The sequence below is a fragment of the Notamacropus eugenii genome, chromosome 6 (genome assembly GCF_028372415.1).
Source record: "Notamacropus eugenii isolate mMacEug1 chromosome 6, mMacEug1.pri_v2, whole genome shotgun sequence".
NCBI lineage: Eukaryota > Metazoa > Chordata > Mammalia > Diprotodontia > Macropodidae > Notamacropus > Notamacropus eugenii.
The window spans coordinates 166,206,145-166,227,722 of record NC_092877.1 but is presented as its reverse complement, the minus strand read 5'-3'; the positions used below and the strand labels follow the sequence as shown (position 1 = coordinate 166,227,722).

General features: G+C 35.9%; 1 long non-coding RNA gene across 1 annotated transcript in view; it reads right to left on the bottom strand.

The window, feature by feature from the left end:
- LOC140510822 (uncharacterized) overlaps positions 1-21,578 on the bottom strand; it is a 57,099-nt gene that overhangs the window by 20,419 nt on the left and 15,102 nt on the right. Inside the window, exon 2 of the long non-coding RNA XR_011969377.1 lies at positions 20,703-20,754. This is a non-coding gene — a long non-coding RNA (uncharacterized lncRNA). The remainder of the gene's footprint in view (positions 1-20,702; positions 20,755-21,578) is intronic.

Sequence of the window (21,578 nt, the reverse complement as noted above, 5' to 3'; positions counted from 1 at the left end):
CTATAACTAAGAGATTCCAAAGGATACTGAATGTGGCAATTCATTATATTTGTGCGAATGTGGCATGATAGATTAATTGGAAATATATAGTCATTTACTCAACTGCACAGTTATGGAAGAAATTGAGTCATGTCTGGGACCTTTGTTTAACCCTTTCCCCCCTCAAACTCAAACTTGACCGGGGATTTTGGTTGAAAGAGAATTGTCTCATTGTAGTGCCAATGCAATACTCACAGCGCCCATGGAGGCCATGAATATTCTGGCACAATTTTGAATCGTGAAATATCACGGACTCTCCACATGGAAAGAAGAATCAAAACATTTATTCAGACACAAATCCATTACAGCAACAAAAATCTAAACACAATAACAATGCAGGGGACAACATCATCCCCAAGCCCCATAAACCAGTTCCATTAAAAAAATCACAACCAACGTTCTTAAACAAAATCACAAACAAATCCTTTCACTCATGCTAGCCAGCTGCATGCATTCTTCCTAGCTCTTGACTGCTCTCAAGGCTAACTTCCTCTCAGCTTGGCTCTAGCTCTACCTCTTCCTGTTCTACCTATTCAACAAACTCCTCCCACTACAGGCTCCATGTGACTTAATAGATCTGTTAATGAAAAGAGTTTCCATTTCAAATTACCACCACACTTACCCACAATTATTTTCTAGTGATTCAATAGTACCACCACACACAATTTGATGCTGCTTCAGAGACGTTCCAATGTATTTATTTTCTCCTGTTTCACATTTGCTCTACTATAGATCATTATATTTAAGCCATTTAGCTGTCCCACTCTCTTTTTGCATTTCTTAACAAGACGATCCTTGCCTCAATATTGAGTGAAGTGCTTGTGTTCCAACTAGTGGCCTTATATTCCTGTAGAAGATCTCTTAGGTGATACTGATGGAAAAGCTCAAGAAACCAGATATATTTAATCAACTAATTTGTTAATCAAAATGTAGAATGGCATAGTCAGTAGGGAGCTAGTTTCAGCTTCAACATGACCTGGTTTCAAGTCCTACTTGTTATATATGGTGTACTAGCTATAGGGCTCTGGGCAAATCATCTAATCTTCCAGTGTCCTAAGGTAACTTTCTCAAATTACAAATTCCAGACAAGGTACTAATACACATTGTTGGATGGAATTTTCTCTCGGTGTATATTATTCCATTTACCAATGAAATTGTTAGATCTAGCTTCCCTACCCATCCCCAACCTCAATAAATAAAAAATTCCTTGCATCCTTCCAGAGGATTCAAACCATTTTATGGATTAAAATCTAGTCTAAAATAAGACAGTTTAAGATGAAACTGAACAAAGTCCCTCTACAGCAAGTAATACTAGCCTGATTAATTTCAGGCATCAGTGTTGAGTAGAATAAATGGGCAGATTATCTTTAAATTTTACAGCAGTTAAGGCAAAAAGAGAAAAATGATGGGTTTCATGGTTCTTATTTCCTAATAGAAAATATACACATTTTGGTCATCAGCTATTTGACCACATGTGAGTTATTTCACTTTTTTGGACTTCTATATACCATTCTGAAAAAATAAGAGTATTGGTCTTTTAAGGTTTCATGCAGCTCAAAAATAATCATTCATTTATCTGCAGAGACATTTTTCCTATAACTAAATGCCATCAGGAATTTATTGCACAAGTGCTTGTATTAAGGACACTGAATGACACAGTAAATGATATCTCAAACCATAGTTTTAACACAGATAGAAAAGTGGTATCATTTTCATATCAATAAAGGAAGAGGGCATAACATTGGCTCATAACTCAATGAAGGCAATTTTGAGAGGAACTGAGATAATGTAGCGTAGGTACTTTACTTTCTTATGATCTTTATGTAACTCCCATAATTCTGTCTATTCTGAAGTAGAGAGGAAGGTTTCTGATTTTCCCCTCAGACAAAGATCTATAGCCAAGCCTTGTCAGGGACCACTTAGTGTGACAGTGACTCACATTGCATGAAACTATCATCATTCCCAAGTACTTCCAATCCAGCATGTATAAAACAGTAGACCCCATGATAGGCCCCTACTCTTTAAAGGATATAAATAAAACAAACTGAGTGATTCCAGTGGCCAGAAGAAACAAAATGAAGGAGGGGCAAGTTACTTATAGCTACGAAAACACTTTCATTGGAGTCCTGTAGTTTCCCAGACAGTTGTACTCTGAAGTTAGCCTAGATTTAATGTCAGCATCTTGGAGAACTTTAATGACCTGAGTGAAGTAAACTGAACACTCTTTACTGGGAAATGCCACAGGAGAGATGTGATCTGTAAGTTTTAAGTAACTTGAGACATCTTTGATGGGAATTTAATTTGGAGTCTGGATTCAGATCTTAGCTATGCTATTTACCACCTGTGACCAGGGGAAATCATCTCACTTCTCCAGAGCTCAGTTTCCTTATCTATAAGATAAGAAGATAGGACTACTAGACTATCCCTAAGGTCCATACAGGCTTTAAAGTCTCACCTTAAAATTTGAGTGTTTTCATTACTGAGAATGATACAAATTTAGTTGGTTGAGCTGTATGTTGTTTTCTATCCTTCTGTCCTTCTTATATATTCTCCTATATACATACACACACACACACATATATATATATATATATATATACACATACACATAAACATGCACTACATATATATATGTGTATATATATATATATGTATATATATATATACATATATATATATATATACACATATATGTACACACACATATACACAAGACCATACTCTGCATATTTCTATTTGTCAGTTCTTTCTCTGAAGATGGATAACATCTTCCTTCGCAGGTACAAGTCTTTCCTCGTTTTTCTAAATCAACCAGCTCATTTCTTATATTACAGTAGTATTCTACAATGGTCTTTTCTCAGCCGTCATTCTCTTTGACCTCTCTGCAACCTTTGACACTGTTAATCACTCTCTGTGCCTTGATATTCTCTTCTCTCTAGGTTTTCCAGATATCACCCCTCTCCTGGTTTTCCTCCCACCTTTCTGACCACTCTTCTGTTTCCATTGCTAGATCCTTTTCCAATTCACAACCTTTATGTGTACATGTCCTTTTCTTCTCCCTCTATGCTACTTCACATGATGATTCATTAGCTTCCATGGATTTAATTACCATCATTATGTTAATTTGATTTCTATTTTTCCTGCCTCAAACTCTCTACTGACCTCTAATCTTGCAACTCCTCACAACTCGCCTTTCAAACATTTCAAATTGACTGTTTAGACATCTTAAACTCAATACAACCAAAACAGAACATTTGCAATAAGCTCCTAATTTCTCTCTCCCCTCTAATCCATCTCCCACATAGCCTCAAAAATGATATTCTTAAAAATTTGAAAAGTCTTATATGAACTGATGCTGAGCAAAGTGAACAGAACCAGAGAACACTGTACGCAGTAAAAGCCAGTGTGAGATGACTGACTTTGATAGACTTAGCCCTTATCAGCAATACAAGGACCTAAAACAGTTCCAAAGGACTCATGATGGAAAATGCCATCCACATCCAGAGAAATAACTATGGAATTTGAATGCTGCAAACTATTTTCTTTTATTGTTTTTATTTTTCCTTTCTCATGGTTCCTCCCATTCATTCAAATTCTTCTATACAACATGACTAATGTGAAAATATGTTTAATAAGAATGTATATGTGGAGTCTATATCAATAAGTCTTGAGGAGGGGAAGGGGAAGGAGGGGGAGAAAATTTAAAACTTATGGAAGTGAACGTTGAAAACTAAAAATAAATAAACTTTTAAAAACTTGTTAGAAATTTGGATGTAACTTAGAAAAAATATATAGAGAAAAATAAAATCACTTGCTCTTAAAAAAAGGAAATGATATTCTTAAAGCATAGCTCTGACCATGTTAGTCCCCACCTCAGGAATATTCAGTGATTCCGTAGTTCTCCTAGGACTTAATATAAACCTGTTTTTTGTCATTCTAAGGTCTTTATACTCTGGTTCCAACCTCTGTTTCTAAACTTGTGTACATTTCTTGCCTCTCCCAAAATCTATGTTTCAGCAAAACAGATTTGTTCTATTCTCTGTACATTACAATCTATGTCCTACTTTCATGCACTCGGTCCCCTGTGTCTGGAATGCGCTCTCTTATGCCAATAATGCTTCTTGTAAACATAACTCCATTCAGGGGTTAGTTCAAGTGCCACCGCCTACTTGAGGACTTCTTTGATCTCCACAATTGTTAGTATTTCCTACCTCCTTCTTTGCTTTCATTTACTTCATTATTTATATACCTATTTAATTTTTATTTGTTTATCTGTATACATGTTCTCTTTCTCCCTCCAGCCCTCACCAAGTAGAATATAAGGTCATTGAAAGCAGAGGATGCTTTCTTTCTGTACCTTTGCATACCCAAAGCCTAGCACAATTTCTGACATAGTAGGTTTATTGAACGAAATTGAAGCCTCATTGGCTTTCAGTACAATGACCTCATATAAGATTTACTCCTTCTACCCAAGCACTGAGCAGAGCTGAAAGAACTCAAAGATATACTTAAAACTTAGCTAATAATGGCTAACATTTGTGTAGTACTTACTATGTGCCAGGAACTGTATTAAGTACTTTATACTATTTTATACACATTTCATTTATCCATACAAAACTCTGGGAAGCAGCCTTCATTAGTATCTTCATTTGATAGATGAGGAAAATGAGGCAGACTTGCATACCTAGTTAGTGTCTGAGGCTGAACTTGAACTCAGGCCTTCCTGACTTTAGGCCTAGCACTCTACTATCTAGCTGCCTATATTTCCAATGTGATACCCACAGCAGCTGCTATGAATATGCAGACATATTTCCAGGGTTGAATTGCAAAATATAACAAACTCTCTTCCACAAAGATGAAACCAAGATATTTACTCAGATATCAGAAAGTCAGTTCCACCACAGCAACAAAAAAGTCTATACACATTACCAATCCAGGGATCATGGCCATCACCAAGTATTCCTTCTATTAGGCCTCCCCACAAACAAGCTCCCCCCCCTCTCAATCATGCTAGCTGCTCTGCCTCACTTTCCCTTCCTGCTCCACCTTCTTGTTCCACCAGTTCTACAAGCCCCTCCCACCATGGATTCCATGTGAATCAGGCTCCATTATAGCAGTCAGCTGGGCCTGCATTCAAAGCAGGTCACATAGGCCTATTAATGGGTAGGAAAGATCTTCCTATTCCATTAACATTATGTTGCCAAAACAACTGTTTGAAGAATTGCTGCCTTTTCTGGCAAAAGCCAAATATAGTAGTTACTCTCCCTATCATCCACATTTCTCAGGGTGCCAAAACCTTCATAAATTAAGTCCTGAAATATTGTTATCAATTTGGGAAGGAATTTAATAATTCACTTCCATAAGCATTTATAGGGTATCTACTGTATTTGAGGAAAATTAGCTTCTCAATGAAAGAGACTCTCAATTTTTATACAGAGCATCCTGAGCAGCCTGTGCTGAACATCATCCTAGTCCTACCTCATAAGAAGTCGGGGAAACGTCTGAAGATTTTTCCTAGTTCTAGCCTAAGAAGAATTATACCTATTTTGGGCCCAACTACACCTAAGGTTGACTATTCCAGAATAGGGATGGAAATGCTATTATACTCTTGCCAATCTCAGTTTCCTCTTTGGTACATGGAGATAATAATAGTATCAGTGTCTCAGGGTTCTTTTGAGGATCCAATGAGGTAAAATATATAAGGTGCTTTGCAAACTTTAATGTGACTAATAAAATGTCATCAGCAAATCTGAAAGCATTTGGAATATCTTTTCCTACACAGGTAATCCTTCTTTTATGAGGGCTTTACACAAGATGTTCCCCCATGATAGTGGTGAATAAGTTAGGTGAACATATACCTCAGTTCAATTCATGCATTCCTGTTCAATATCTCCCTGTTTTGTGGCCTATTTGATGTCAATTCTCAATAAATCATTGAGAAAAATACTTTCATAGGTAGTCTACAAGTATTTATTAAGTGCTATTGTATGTGTCAGACACTGTCTTAAGTGCTGGAAATATAAATACAAGCAGAAAGAAACCTCAAGAAGGGTTTGCCCTCAAGAAGCTTATATTCTAATGGGAGAAGACAACTCAGGTAAGGAAATGGAAGGTGAATGGGAAAGATACTCTATACCAGCATAATAGAGAAAGTATGAAGGGTAATGTGGGGAGAAATGAGGCATGTCTGGCCTCCTAAGAGCGCCCTCCTTGAATAGAGCTTCTGGAAAGAACCATCTGATCACAAGAAAGCTACAAGGGTAATCTGTTCTTCCAATATGTGAAATGGAGAGCTAAGGGAGCTTCCAGAATGAAAAAGTAACTGGGGCATGATAGAGTCCAAAATGGAGTCTTGAGAGGAATGTGGTTGCTTCTGTCATGTAGTATTACATAATTTTACTACTTTTGCAAAGAAAGTTACAGAAATTTCAAGTCCTCAAAGTCTTTGCGTAGCTATAAACCCAAATTAAGACTGAATTCAACAACAGAAGAAAACCTAATTATTATGTGTTGTTTCCTTCAAGTTGAATGTAATTCCTTGAAGTCAGGAATTATTTCCTTTTTATCTTTCTCTTCTTATCACATGGCACTATGCTTACTACACAGTAGGTATCGATTACATGCTTGGTGAATGGAATTGATGATAATATTGTGAAGTTAAAAGGGCCACATTTAATAGGATTGTCACTCATTTTTAAGTTTATTTTCCTTTGCATAGAAACCTTGTAAAACAATCTGGTCTTTCCTTTCCATCTGCTCACACCAATCATCCCCAACAAACACCATAACCTGAATTGACTCAGCAGTATGGTAGCCTAGACTTACAGCTTTCTAGATGCTGGGATTCACTTAGAGATACTTCTGGGGACAAGCTTCATTAATTCTATAGAAGTAGGACTTGAGTTCATTACCATCATACTCTGTGAAACAGCCTATACGATCTTAGAGTGTGGCTGACATTTGACATGTAATGCTTTGGGGCCCAACACACTTTCATACATATAGTAGGTGTTTGATAAAGATTTGTTGATTGATTGATCATGTGACTGAGTGAAAGTTATGTTATTTATAATTTTTGTATCAAGGGTATAAATGAAAAAATGCAAGGGAAGGTGTCTTTCCTGTACTAGATCTAAAACTGTATGAATCATCAAAACTGCTTGGTACTGGATAAGAAATAGAGTGGTGAATCAGCGGAATAAGTTCAGTACACAAGACACAGCAGTCAATGCCCGTACTAATCTGCAGTTTGATAAATCCAAAGATCCTAGCTTCAGGGATAAGAACTAACTATTTAACAAAAACTGCTGGTACAATCAGAAAATAGTGTGGCAGAAATTGGGGATAGACCAATATCTTACACTATATACCAAGATAAGGTCAAAATGAGTTCATGATTTAGACATAAAGGATAATACCATAAGCAAGTTAGAACATCAAGGAACAGTTTACCTGTCAGATCTATGGAGAAGGGAAGAATTTATCATCAAACAAGAGATAGAGAACATTATAAAATGCAAAATGGATAATTTTGATTACATTAAATTAAAATAGTTTTGCATAAACAAATTTTTGCATAAACAGTTTTTACATATAGAGAACTGAGTCAAATTTATAAAAATACAGGTCATTCTCCAACTGATAAATGGTCCAAGGATATGAACAAGTAGTTTTCAGAGGAAGAAATGACAGTTATATATAGTCCTATGAAAAAATGGTCTAACTAGTGATTAGAGAAATGCAAATCAAAACAACTGTGAGGTACCATATCACACCTATCAGACTGGCTTTTTTTCCTCTGAAAACTGCCTGATCATATTCTTTGACCATTCATCAATTAGGGAATGACTTGTAATTTCATAAATTTGAATTAGTTCTCTATATATTTTAGAAATGCAAATTTTATCAGAGGCACTGGTTGTAAAAATTGTTTCCCAGTTTTCTGCTCCCTTTCTAATCTTGGTTGCATTGGCTTTGTTTGTGCAAAAATTTTTCAGTTTAATGTGATTAAAATTATTCATTTTTCATTTCACAATGTTCATAGTGTTCTCTTGTTTAGTCATAAATTCTTCTGTTCTCCCTAAATCTGATAGGTAAATTATTCTTTGCTGCTCTAATTTCCTTACATCATCCTTTATATCTGATTTAAATATCCATTTTGACTTTATATTACCAACATAGATGTTTGTCTATGCTTAGTTTTACTCTTTTGAAGTATACTTGAACTCAAAACTATACTCTTTTCAAGTATAACCAGCAGTTTTTGTCAAATAGTGAGTTCTCACTCCAGAAGCTGGAGTCTTCGGCTTATCAAACAGTTGATTACTATAGTTATTGACTACTGTGTCATGTTTGCTGAATCTTTTCCACTTATCCAACACTACTTCTTAGCCAGTACCAAGTAATTTTGATGATTTCTGCTTATAATACTATTAAAGATCTGATACAGCTTCCCTTGCATTTCTTTTCATTAATTCACTTGATATTTTGGAACTTTTGCTTTTCCAGATGAATTTTGTTATCATTTTTTCTAGCTCTATAAAATAATTTTTGGTAGTTTGATTAGTATTGTGCTGAATAAGTAAATTAATTTAGGTAGAATTATAATTCTTATCATATTAGCTTGGTCTACCCATGAGCAACTGATGTTTTTCCAGTTATTTAGATCTGACTTCATTTTGTGTGAAGTGTTTTGTAATTGTGTTTATATAGTTCCTAGGTTTTTTTTGGCAGCCAGACTCCTAAAAGTTTTATAATGTCCACAGTAACTTTAAATGGAATTTCTCTATCTCTTCCTCTTTTTGAGCTTTGTTAGTAATATGTAGAAATGCTGATGATTTATGTGGGTTTATTTTCTTTCCTGCAACTTTGCTAAATTTGTAAGTAGTTTTTTTTTTTTTACTTGATTCTCTAGGATTCTCTCAGGATATCACTATATCATCCCCAAAGAGTGATAGCTTAGTTTCTCCTTTGCTTATTCTAATTCTTTCAATTTCTTTATCTTCTCATATTGCTAAAGCTAACATTTCTAGTACCTTATTGAATAACAGGAGTGATAATGGACATCCTTGTTTCACCAATGTTATGGGAAATGTTTCTAGCTTATCCTCCTTACACATAATGCTTTACTAATGGTTTTAGGTAGATGCTACTTATTTTAAGGAAGACTCTATTTTATATGTTTTCTACTGTTTCTAATAGGAATGGGTGTTGTGTTTTGTCAAAACTTTTCTTCAACTATTGAGATAATCATATGGATTCTGTTAGATTTTTTGTTGATATGGTCAATTATACTGATACCTTTCCTAATATTGAACCAGCCCTGCATTCCTAATATAAATCCTACCTAGTCATAGTGTATTTTTCTCATGATAAATTGCTATAATCTTGTTGCTATTTTTTTATTTAACATCTTGCATTTATATTTTTTAGAAAAATTGGTCTATAATTTTCTTTTTTCTGTGTTGACTCTTCCCAGTTTATGTTTCATTACCATATTTATATCATAAAGAGAATTTAGTAGGACTCCTTTGCCTATTTTCCCAAATAGTCCGTATAGTATTAGGATTAATTGTTCTTCAATTTTTTTTTATAGGATTCGCTTGCAAATCCATCTGGCCCTGGAAATATTTTTCCTAGGGAATCATTGATGACTTCTTCAATTTCTTTTTCTGAAATGGGATTAAGTTTTTTACTTCCTCTTCTTTTAATCTGGGCAATTTATATTTTTGTAAATATTCATCCATTTCACTAATATTGTCAGATTTATTGGCACACATTTGGGCAAAATAGTTCCTCATTATTGTTTTAATTTCCTCTTCATTGATGGATTTTTCATTTTTGATATTGGTAATTTGGTTTTCTTCTTGCATTTGTTAAATCAAATTGATAAAAGGTTTATCAATTTTATTGTTTATTTCATAAAACCAGATCCTAGCTTTATTTATTAGTTGTTTTCTTAATTTCAATAAATCTTTCTTTTGGTTTTCAGAATTTTTAATTTGATATTTAATTGGGAATTTCTAATTTGTTCTGTTTTAGTTATATGTCCAACTCATTGATCTCCTCTTTCTCTATTTTACTTATGTAAGCATTTAAAGACATAAAATTTACCTTAAGAAGTGCTTTCACTACACTAGTGCTTTCACTTTGTCTCATTATTGTGCTTTCTCTCATTATTATAGTGTTTTGTCTCATTATTGTTATTCTCTTGGATGAAATTTTTGATTGTTTCTATGATTTGTTGTTTGATCCACTCATTCTTTAGGATTAGATTATTTAGTTTCCAACCTATTTTTAGTCTGTCTTTCCATGGCCCTTAATTGCATATATTTTTTAATTGCATCACGATCTGAAAAGGATGCATTTAATATTTCTACTTATCTGCATTGGATCATAAGGTTTTTGTGCCCAAATACATGGTCAGTTTTTGTGTAGGTGCCCTGAGCTGCTGAGAAAAAAAGGTATATTCTTTTCTATCCATATTCAGTTTTCTCCAGTGGCCTACCATATTTAACTTTTCTTAAATTCTATTCACCTCCTATACTTATTTCTTGTTCATTTTATGTTTAAATTTATCTAGTTCTGAGAGGGGGAAGCTGAGGTCCTCCATTAGTATAGTTTTGCTGTCTGTTTCTTCCTGTAACTCCCTTAACTTCTCTTCCAAAAATTTGGATGCTATACCACTTGCTTCATATATGTTTAGGAATAACATTGTTTCATTGTCTATGGTGCTGTTCAACAGCAGATAGTTTCCTCCCTTATCTCTTTGAATCAAATCTATTTTTTGCTTTTGCTTTGTCTGAGATCAGGATTGCTACTCCTGCATTTTTTTTACTTCAGCTGAAGCATAATATACACTAGTCCAGCCTTTTACCTTTACCCTGTATGTATCTCTCTGTTTCAAATGTGTTTCTTATAAATAACATATTGTAGAATTATGGTTTTTAATCCATTTTACTATCTACTTTAATTTTATGGGACAGTTCATTCGATTCACATTCACAGTTATGATAACTATCTGCATTTTTCTCTCCATTCTATCCTCACTCCTCTCCCCCATTTCTGCTATTCTTTCCCTCCTCATTTTTGTTTTGCTTCTGACCACCAACTCCCTCAATCTTCCCTTCCTTCTATTCCCCTTTTCCTTTTCTTTATGTTTTCCCCTCCTCCTGCCTATGGGGCAAGTTAGATTTCTATTCCCTTCTTGAGCCAAATCCAATGAGAGTAAAGTTCAAACAACGCTCATTTCCCTCCCTTAATTCCCTCCATTTTACTGTCTTTGTGTCTCTTCATGTGATGTAATTTACCCTTTTCTACCTCCTCATTTCCTGTTCCCCCATTACAATCCCTTTTCACCACTTAATAATGTATTTTATCATCCCATCAAAGTCACTTTAAACCTGCCCCCTCTGTCTATGTATATTCCTTCTATATGTCATAATAAAGATACAGTTCTCAGGAGTTTTAAGTATTGCTTCTCATGTAAGGATGTAAAAGTTTGCCCTTATTGAATAACGTTTGTTTGTTTTTTCTTTCCTGTTTACCTTTTTATGCCTCCCTTCAGTCTTGTATTTGAGAATCATATTTCCTGTTGAGCTTTGGTCTTTTCATCAGGAAAATCTGAAAGTCCCCCATTTCACTGAATATCCATCTCCTTCCCTGAAAGATTGTGCTCAGTGGTTGTAACTCAAGCTCCTTTGCCTTACAGAATATCGTATTCCAAGCCCTATTATCTTTCAATGTAAAAGCTGCAAGGTCTTGCGTAATCCTGACTGTGGTTCCACAATATTTGAATTGTTTCTTTCTGGCTTCTTGCAGTATTTTCTTCTTGACCTGTTAATGTTGGAATTTGTTTACAATATTCTTTGGCATTTTCAATTTGATATCTCTTTTAGGGGGTGATCAGTATACTCTTTTGATGACCATCTGGTTCTATGACCTCTGGTTCTAGGACCTTGGGGCAGTTTTCCTTGATATTTTCTTGAAAGATGCTGCTCAGGCTTTTTTTGATTATCGCTTTCAGGTAGATCAATAATTCTTAAATTATCTTTCCTGGATCTATTTTCCAGGTCAGTCATTTTTCCAATGAAGTATTTTATGTTTTCTTCAATTTTTTGATTTTCTATTCTTTTGATTTTGTTTGACTGATTCTTGATATCTGATAGAGTCATTAGTTTCCACTTGCCCAAGTCTAATTTTTAACAAATTGTTTTCTTCTGTTAGCCTTTGTGCCTCCTTTTCCATATGGTCCATTCTACCTTTTAAGGAGTTGTTTTCCTCAGTGTACTTTTTTTCCCATTTTGTCAATTGTATTTTTAAAGAAATTGTTCAATTTTTCTTCTACCTCTCTTATTTGACTTTTAAAATCCTTCTTGAGGTCTTCCAAGAAGACATTTTACGCTTAAGACCAGTTCATATTCCCCTTCAAGGTTTTGGATGTGTATATGTTGATAATGTTGTTCCCTCTTGGATTTCTGTTTCTATCTTCCCTGTCACCAAGAATACTTATCTATGGTCATTGTTTTTCTTTGCTGCTTTTGTTGCTCATATTGTTTGATTGTTTTCTGGCTTTTGAAGTTGATCTCTGCTTCTGGGCACAGGTGGCACTGTCTCAGATTTCTTGTGCTAGGGACTAGAAGCCTTCTTACTGGTTTTTGTGTGCTGGGGCCTCAGGTGCTGGCAGATGGAGGCTGGTAGCTTATCTGGTACTGGGCTGGAGCTAGTTGTGGTGGCTCATGTGTACCTGGTGTTGATGCTTGCCTGTTCCACTACTCTGTGGCTCAATATCTCCTTCTGGTTTGCTGAGGAGGGGCTTACTGGGACACCACCCAACCTGTACTAGTCTCCTTCAGCCATAGTAAGAGGGACCTTTCCCTCAGTCCCCCTAACCTCTCTAGCTAAAAGACTGCTGCATCTCATCTTTCTGCTGACTCAACTACTTCAGGATTTTTCCTGGGGCAATATTCTCTGGGTTTTTCATTGTCAGTAAGGGAGAGTGACAGCAGTTTATTCTGCCATCTTGGCTCCCAGAACTGGAAATAAGTGACTTTCACACATTCACTCTTGTGGGCTAGTAGCTTCAGGATCAGCTGCTGCCACTGTCACTGCTGCTCCTGCTGCAGATTCAGGCACTCCCAGGGCCTGTTTGCTGGGGCGGGGGCTGTATTGGCATGCCTTAGGTTGGACTACCCTTCTCTCTCATCCAGTTCCAAGAGGCTCCTCCCACTGACCTTCTAAGTTGTCCTGTAGTGTGTGGGCTGCAAAGTCTGGAAACTGCTACTGCTGCTGCTAGTGATGCAGTCTCCCAGGTCTGCTCTGGCTTTGCTGGGGTCATGTCTGCAATGGCACAGTTTGTGCCAGACTGTTTTCCTCTCTCAGCCTGATGTAACAGATCCTTTCTTTCGACCTTCCAGGTTGTCTGGTTCTGGAAATCTGCCTCATTCTATCTCTTTGTGGGTTCTTCCTCTCTAGAATTTGTTCAGAGTCCCTGAAAGGGACTTGAAAGGGTTTTGGGGGAAAGCTCAGGCAAGTCCCTGTTTTCACTCCACTATCTTGACTCCACAATGTTATATTTCATATAATATATTTTACATATATACATACATATATAACATACACAAACAAAGCAGTATAGTGCAAGGCTGAATATGAGAGGGGCAAAGGAGTGATCCAGACAAAGTTATCTTGAAAAGTATGATAAGGGGAGAAAGATCACTTTCCCCTGGAAATATCAGGGAAAGTTTCATGGAATAGGAATAGTATTTTGTCTCTTTTCTTATGCTAAATAAAATGAATCATTTGACTACCTTAGGCAAAAAAAGGGTATATATTACCTACTATTTTGCTATTTCAACTTTTTCTAGCTTGTTGTATTTATATCCTCATACCCTACTGAGGTATTGGAATCAGGCTTTAGTCAAAGACTACAAACATAGACCTACATACACATCCATCCATATATACATCCGTATTTAACATACTCACACACATATACTCATATGCACACATATGTAACAGTAAGCAACATACATACCAACATACACAGGGGGCCCTGCTATCACAGGTTCTTAGACTGACACTCATAAAAGGAAAGTCAACTTTTAAGGGTTAACAATTACTTTAATCAAGTACATGTGTCATTCGTTTAACCAAGTACATATATCATTCAGTTCGTTCAGGGAGTCAACACCCTGAATTTCAAAGAAAATACAGAGAAATCAAAAGATAAACAGACATAGTTTCCTCTGCCTGAATTCAACAGCCATTTGGACTCCAACTGTTTGACCTAGTTACCAGAGGAGGGAAGCACAACATCTGGGTTCTCAAAGCTGGGGGTAGGTGGGAAGAAGGTTCCTTGGCAATTTCCCAGAGTATGATCAAACAAAAATTTCCAGGCAGTAAGCCCCAAAGTAATCAACAGACATGGCTTCCTCTGCCTGACCATAATTCAACAGACAGGTACAGCTTCTGAACATAATTACTAGAGAGGGAAGCATGACATCTGGGTTCTCAAAGCCCGGGGGGACTCCTTAAAGCAGTTTCCCAGAGTCCTCACCTTGCACTCAAACTTTCTTGCAAAAACTAAGCCCCAAAGTAAAACCTCAACTCAGAGTATTTATACCTTTTTAGAGCCACAGGGCATCACAACTCTTTGACCCAGGGCCTCAATGGAATAAAACAAAAGGTACTTAGGACCCTCCTAACTCCCCTAATCAAGCTTCCCACAATGGGCAGGCCCATCAATGCTGGGAAAGATCTTTAAGCACATTAAAATAGTTGGTTGTTGTCCTTAATCTTCAAAGAGGAAAAGAATGACATCACCATTGTAAAGTGAAATTTCATTGTGTCCAACTGTGGCTGATCAAACCAATACAAGCTCAGACAGATAGCCTATTTGACTATTTGGGGTGGATATCCCAAATTTGTGCATCCCACATTTACTTTGTGTTGTCTCAATTCTGCTGTGCTCAAAGAGCACAGCACTTTTTCTTATGTGGACACACCATGCTGAGTGGTGCTGTGCCAGTGTCTCCCATGTTGCACAGTCAAATCCAAAGTTCTTGAAAGAGACCCTGAGAGTGTCCTTGTATCGTTTCTTCTGTCCACCACATGATTGCCTGCCCCATGCAAGTTCTCCATAAAATAGTCTTTTGGCAAGCATACATTTTGCATTTGAACAATGTGACCAGCCCATTGGAGTTGCACTCCCTGAAGCATAGTTTGAATACTTGGCAGTTCAGCTCAAGCAAGGACTTCAGTGTCTGGTACCTTATCATGCCAGGTGATCCTCAGAATCTTCCTAAGACAGTTCAAGTAGAAGCGTTTCAGTTTCCTAGCATGGCGCTGAAACTGAATCGCATTAAAATAATTAACAATACAAATACATATTCTGTTTCTAGTTAAAGAAACTCTCCTTTTTGTATTTTACTCCTTGTAAAGACTCTTGATTGATTAAGGCAAGGTTCAACCAGAGGCACTTGATTATACTAAAACAAAAACAGCAAAAGATCCTGTTTTGATTGCCATCACAACTTATCACTAGGTAAGTTATAAAATACAGCTCTTATAGATGAATACTGTGCTTTGAAGGTAGAGTAGGATTTCAGCAAATATAGATTAGAAGGAAATATTTTTTAATGAAAAGATATATGGAGATAGGAGACCACAAAATTAACTTCAGGAATAAACTAGTTGTTCACTTTATCTTTAACAAAAATATATGAAGGGAAAGAAGGTGAACTAAGACTGGGAAGGTATATTGGAACAAGATTGCGGCAGTTATTAAGTGCTAGGCTCATGCATTTATACTTTATCCTACAGGAAATAGGGAGCCACTGAAGACTTTTGAGTGACGTGGTCATACCTTCTCTTATAAATTGGAAATCATTTTTTTGTCTGGTTCAACTCTTTGAAGGCCAGACTTTCCAATATTTAAACAATTTTGCATCTCTTCTTATACTAAATCAAGAGAATCATCTGGCTACCTGAAGAAAAGAAGTATTGCATTACCTATTGTGTGGCTGGTCTAATCTTTTCCACCTGAATGGGTTTTCTCACTGATTTCATCCACTTTTGCCATGAAGCTTCCCACCCCTATGCTTTTGTTTCATCCTATTTCTCCTTAAATGTCCACCAAAATTCTTCTTTTTCCCATTTTTGTATATTGAAACTCTAGAAGTTTAAACCCAAGCTTCCTCCATGAAGCCATTCCTGATAACACTAGTCGAAAGTACATTCTTCCTCTTTTTAATTCCTGCAAGACTTACTGTCTTTCCTACTTTGTATTATAAATTATTCATCTTATAAGAGTATAGTAAAAATATCCCACTCCATTTTAGTCTGTTACCTTAACTGAGTGAGAACAGGACTCAAATAATCAAAAGACTTTAGACTAATTGAGAAAAGTCTTGAAAAGTCAGATAAGAGGTCTCTTCCAATTTACTGTGGAATTTTGTCATATCCTCTGAGTCTTGGATAAAGCCATCAAATTAGCTGCAATATGAAGTTTTTTTTTTTTCCAGAAGTTGAGCATGTGGCTTTCTAATGCACTGCTGAGGAGAAATCATCTATGAGGCGCTCAGCTTTGGTCAGGTAAGTTTTTCTTCTTTTGACTAGAGGAGAATCATTCAGCATCAAAGGATCAAATGGGTGTTGAATTTCCAAGTTCCTATTAGTGCTCTTAATTGCACCCCCAGATAATCTGGAGGTAGTGTCTGCATTGAAAGTCAAGGACAAAATTGGATGTAGTCACATTGCTTAAGGGGAAATTTTTAGCACACCACTAATGGGAGAAAGTAATGTTCAACAACCAGGATTTAGGATTAGGATTAGGGTTAGAATTATGCTTTTGTGCTCTCCTCACTGGAGTCTAGTTTCCTTTGTGTCTTTGTAGGTGAGTATGATACAAATGTTTAGGGGAAGCTTTTGTTCCAACTATTCTAATTATGCCACCTTTGTAAAAATGTATTTTTTTTAAATTAAAAAAAAAATTTTTTAAGGACAGTTGACTCAATTGGTTCAAAACTGATAACCTTGTGGGGGGAGGAGAAGAATATTTGTAGGGACTCAGGCTGATGGTATTGTACCCCTGATCCCCTGAGGGGGAGCTTTCACCTGTGACAGTGAGAATCAGGTTAAAAATTTTCAGAACTTTCATGAACCATACCCCTTAAAAACAAAAATTAAAAATCTTCTATCACCTACATCTAGATTTCAAGGTATTGATGAGCAGAAACTATATCTTTTATCTCCTTGAACTTCTGAAAACACTTAATACAGTATCTTCCATATAGTACTTTCAAAAAACTCAAATTTTAATTCATAGGACATAGAGCTAGAATTCTTTTAGTTCAACTCATTTTTATGGATGAAACAATTGAGGACAAGAGAGGTGAAGTGACTTGCTTAAGGTCATACGTGGTAAAAAAGGGATTTGACCTCATGTTTTCTAATTTCAATCCACTGTTCTCTCCACTGGGCACAAACAATTTGTTTTATTTTTTCCTCTGTCTTTTGAACATTTTAAAATGCACTTAGAAAACAATAGATTTTAAAACAGTTATGCAATAATTTGCTTAATAATATTCTATCTTAAAAATTGAACTATACACATTAGGAGTAGAATTAGGTAAACTAAAAGATTTGGTGATCCTAAATTCTCGCACAATAGTGCATCTCTGTGATTGACAGAAACAAGGACATTCTGCTCACATAGCAAACTTCATGAGTTGTGATGATTTAATATTTTTAGGACCCACTGTGTCAGTCATCCACGTATTGATCCTCTCACAGTTTGGTATAAAACCCTTTGATAAGAAAATTGGAGTCACTGGAACAGGTCCGTTCCCTACAGCTTTCTGAGAAGTCCTACACCAATTACAAGATCCCTGAAGACCGGGTTGTCCTCCAGTCTCTTGTTCATAGTGCACTCATACAGTACACTGATGGCTGGACCTGAGCACTGCCTATTACTGGCTTCCAGAGTCTAACCAGCTCCTTTAGAGTTTCTGCAGCAGGAGAGTATCTTTATCCACAAAGCCGGGTGTTACAGAGAAGCTTTGTGGTGGCTCCACAAAGAAGACGGTTGTTCTTCAGAGCGAAGCTCACACAGCGGCATCTACCAAACATTTCCTTAGAGTGAGACACCCACAGCCATTTAATTTTTCACTGTTTTACTTCTTAGTAGATGAAAGTTCCTGTGTTTGTAAATTGTTTATAGAGAAAGAAAAACAAACGTCTGTTTCTATCTGGTCATCCACAGAGGGGGAACATGATGTTGTGAGCATCGTGATGTCTCCTCCATCCCGTTCATTTTCTGAGCAAGCCGATTTCCATAATGTAATGAGAGAACCAAATCTGCATCATCTGAAATGTAGGCAACTTCAACTGATCCATGAACTCATCTGCCTGGGTACTGCCTCCAACAAAAGATTCAGACTACAAATCCTCAACTTTAGTAGACAATTTAATGAGTTTCTGTGACCAAAAATTATAATTAGCTAGTGGTTGATGGTGTTGTGAAGAACCTCTAAAGTTAGCTAGATTGCCCCTCAAGTGACATTATCCCTAACTGGGGCCACATTGATAGCACCTACCAGAAATTGTACTCTATTGGTATGAAATTTAGAACTCTGGAATCACCTCCATACCCCATTGAAGTACTGAGATAGGACTTTATCCAATCCAATCCAATCAACATTTATTAAATACCTATAATGTGATAGGCATATATGTGTGTGTGTGTACATACACACACATATATGTATATACATACATACATACAAGTTATAAAATGAAACTCTTACAGTGAAATACAAAACAATAACACAAAATCTGACCATAATTTCATGCCCACAATACTTTGATCTATGTATTATACATGGAAAATTGACAAAGAACTTTAACAAGAACTCAAAAGTATGTGTGAAATCTTTGCCACTGGGGAAAATGTGTTAAACTTATAACAAATAAGTATTTACCCATCTATCAAGTTCCCTATTCCACTATCTGGGGCTGAGATGCATAACAGGAAGCATACAAGATGTTGGAAAAATGCCATGAATATTGCCTGGAAAGATACTTGAAGTTTTTTTTTTTATTTTAAATCATACACTTCCTAAATGTTCCCTTTACTCAAACTAATTAATATCACAATCACTGAGGGAAAGCTCTTCTTTAGTGGAAGTACAGCATCTAAAGAATTAAAAGCAATTGTCCCACTATAATATGGACTGGTCAGGTCAAATCTAGAGCATTGCTATACCATATCCAGTTTGGGGTGCTAGCTTTTAAAAAGAGACATGAAAAAATTAGAACATTTCCAGAAAAGATCTTAAAGGTCTCAAACTACATCTTCTTGATTGCTTGAAAGTATTAGAATAATCAAAGTTTTAGCTAGATGAGACCTTCAAGATCATATAATCTAAGCTCATGTCTAGAGAAGCAGGACCAATGATTTGTACTCCCCAGGGGAGTCATAGGTCATGAAGAAACAACTGACCAGTATATACAAATTGCTAATTGCATGAAAACATGTGGAAACTTCATAATAATCAGAGAAATCAAAATTAAGACAACTTTAAGATATCTATTAAAATAGAAATTCCAAAAAGTGACAAGAATCTAATATTGGTAGGGCTGTAGGAAAAGAGTAATTCTTATGAACTGGTAAGACCACAGACTGTTGCAAATATTTTGGAAAGTAATATGAAGATAATAAGAGAATTCTAGAGCATTTGATGGCACGTGGAAGACTGTTCTCTATTTTAAATGTCACTGGTGTCAAAAACAATTGGTACAAAATATGGCTTTTTTCAGGGATGTCATTTAAGATGGTTATGGTTTAGACTGGACTTAAACTCATAGACTTAAGCTCATAGTATTAAAACTCAGTATAGCTGAGTATTTTGTTGTTCAGTCATTTTTGTCATGTCTGACTCTTTGCAATCCCATTCGGGTTTTTCTTGGCAAAGATGCTAGAGAGGCTTGCCATTTCCTTCTCCAATTAATTTTTTCAGGTAAGGACCTGAGGTAAACAGGTTTAAGTGACTTGTCCAAGGTCACACAGCTAGTAAGTATCTGAGGCTGAATTTGAACTCAGGAAGATAAGTCTTCTGAATTCCAAGTCCAGAGCTCTATCTACTGTACCACCTAACTCCCCAGAGATGAGGATGACTTCTAAATTAAAGAGTAATTCTTAATAAAATATTATGGTTAATCACTTAATATGTTTGGTTGCTATAAAATTTCATGGTTCTATTTAAAAAAAACATAACATTAAACAGCTTCTCCATCTCATGGAAATTTCTCTAATACTGTGAAAATGTCATTTTACTTCAACTGTAAAATGTTTAAAGTTTTCTATCAAAGGAAAATAGAGACTGAAAAAAAGTACCTAAGAATCTTACAGTCCTTTCCATATGATTTACAGTGGAAATCTCTTATATGTGTTGCCTTCCCCCTCTGGGCATATGATTTCCTAGACTGCAGAGAATACTTAGCATATATATTTTTATCTCTTTTTTTGTGCATGCTTTGCACATAATAAGCATTTAAGAAATGCTTTTGCATTCATTCATTCAAGATTCACAACACAACCCTTTGGTTGGAAGTTAAAATTATTTTTACCCAATAAGGAAACAGATGCTCAGAGATATACTTACATAGTCAGAGGCAGGTATTTTTCCATCCTGATGAAGCATTGGAGTAGGACTTCTGTAAAATTAATGAGAATATGTTTGACTGTAACCTGATTGTTTAACTTGAAGAGACCATTAGTATCTAATCATTATAAAAATGTTTAAATCTATTTACACAATAAACATATAACATTTGTAGATGGCTGGGTTGAGGGTGTAGTAGGGAAACTGCTTTCTCTTTTCCTCTCTTTTCTCTTTGGAAAATGGGCCTTGACTTTCAGGACCAGTCACACCTTGTTTTCTTCCCACAGGCCAGTGGAACATCTCAGAAGAAATCAAGACAAGCAGTGTCTCAATGACAAGTCAGTACAAAGAAATGGATGTGTAGGGATATAAAACTTAAGGAAGTAATTGTACAATTCCAAATAGTTGTACAGTTGAGTGTTATGATAAAACAGCTTTTAGTGAATAAAACATTTTTTAGGAAATCTAGAAAACTAAATAGCAGACAGTCCCATGGTTATTCCTAACCATATGGGAAACAATGCTTGATATAGTTGAGAGCTGGGTTGTCGGGGTTTTTTTTTTTCTGATTTGGTTGATTTAGCTTATCCTAGTGCCAAAAATTCTTTTCATTTTCTGAAAATGGAACAAAATTAACTGAGGATGCATAACATTAATGAAATAAAATAGATGTGTCTTGTTTTTTCACAAATATTGGAAAATATTGTGAAAATCAAGAATTTTCAACTTGAGAGAAGGATCCTTAGAGAGCCATTAAATAACACAAAGAGAAATGGATATAGAAAGGAAGCAATAAGCATAGATAATTCTGAGGACCTTGCATATTGAATCTTCATGAATACTTGTTGCATGTATTAACTATGTATGTATGCATGC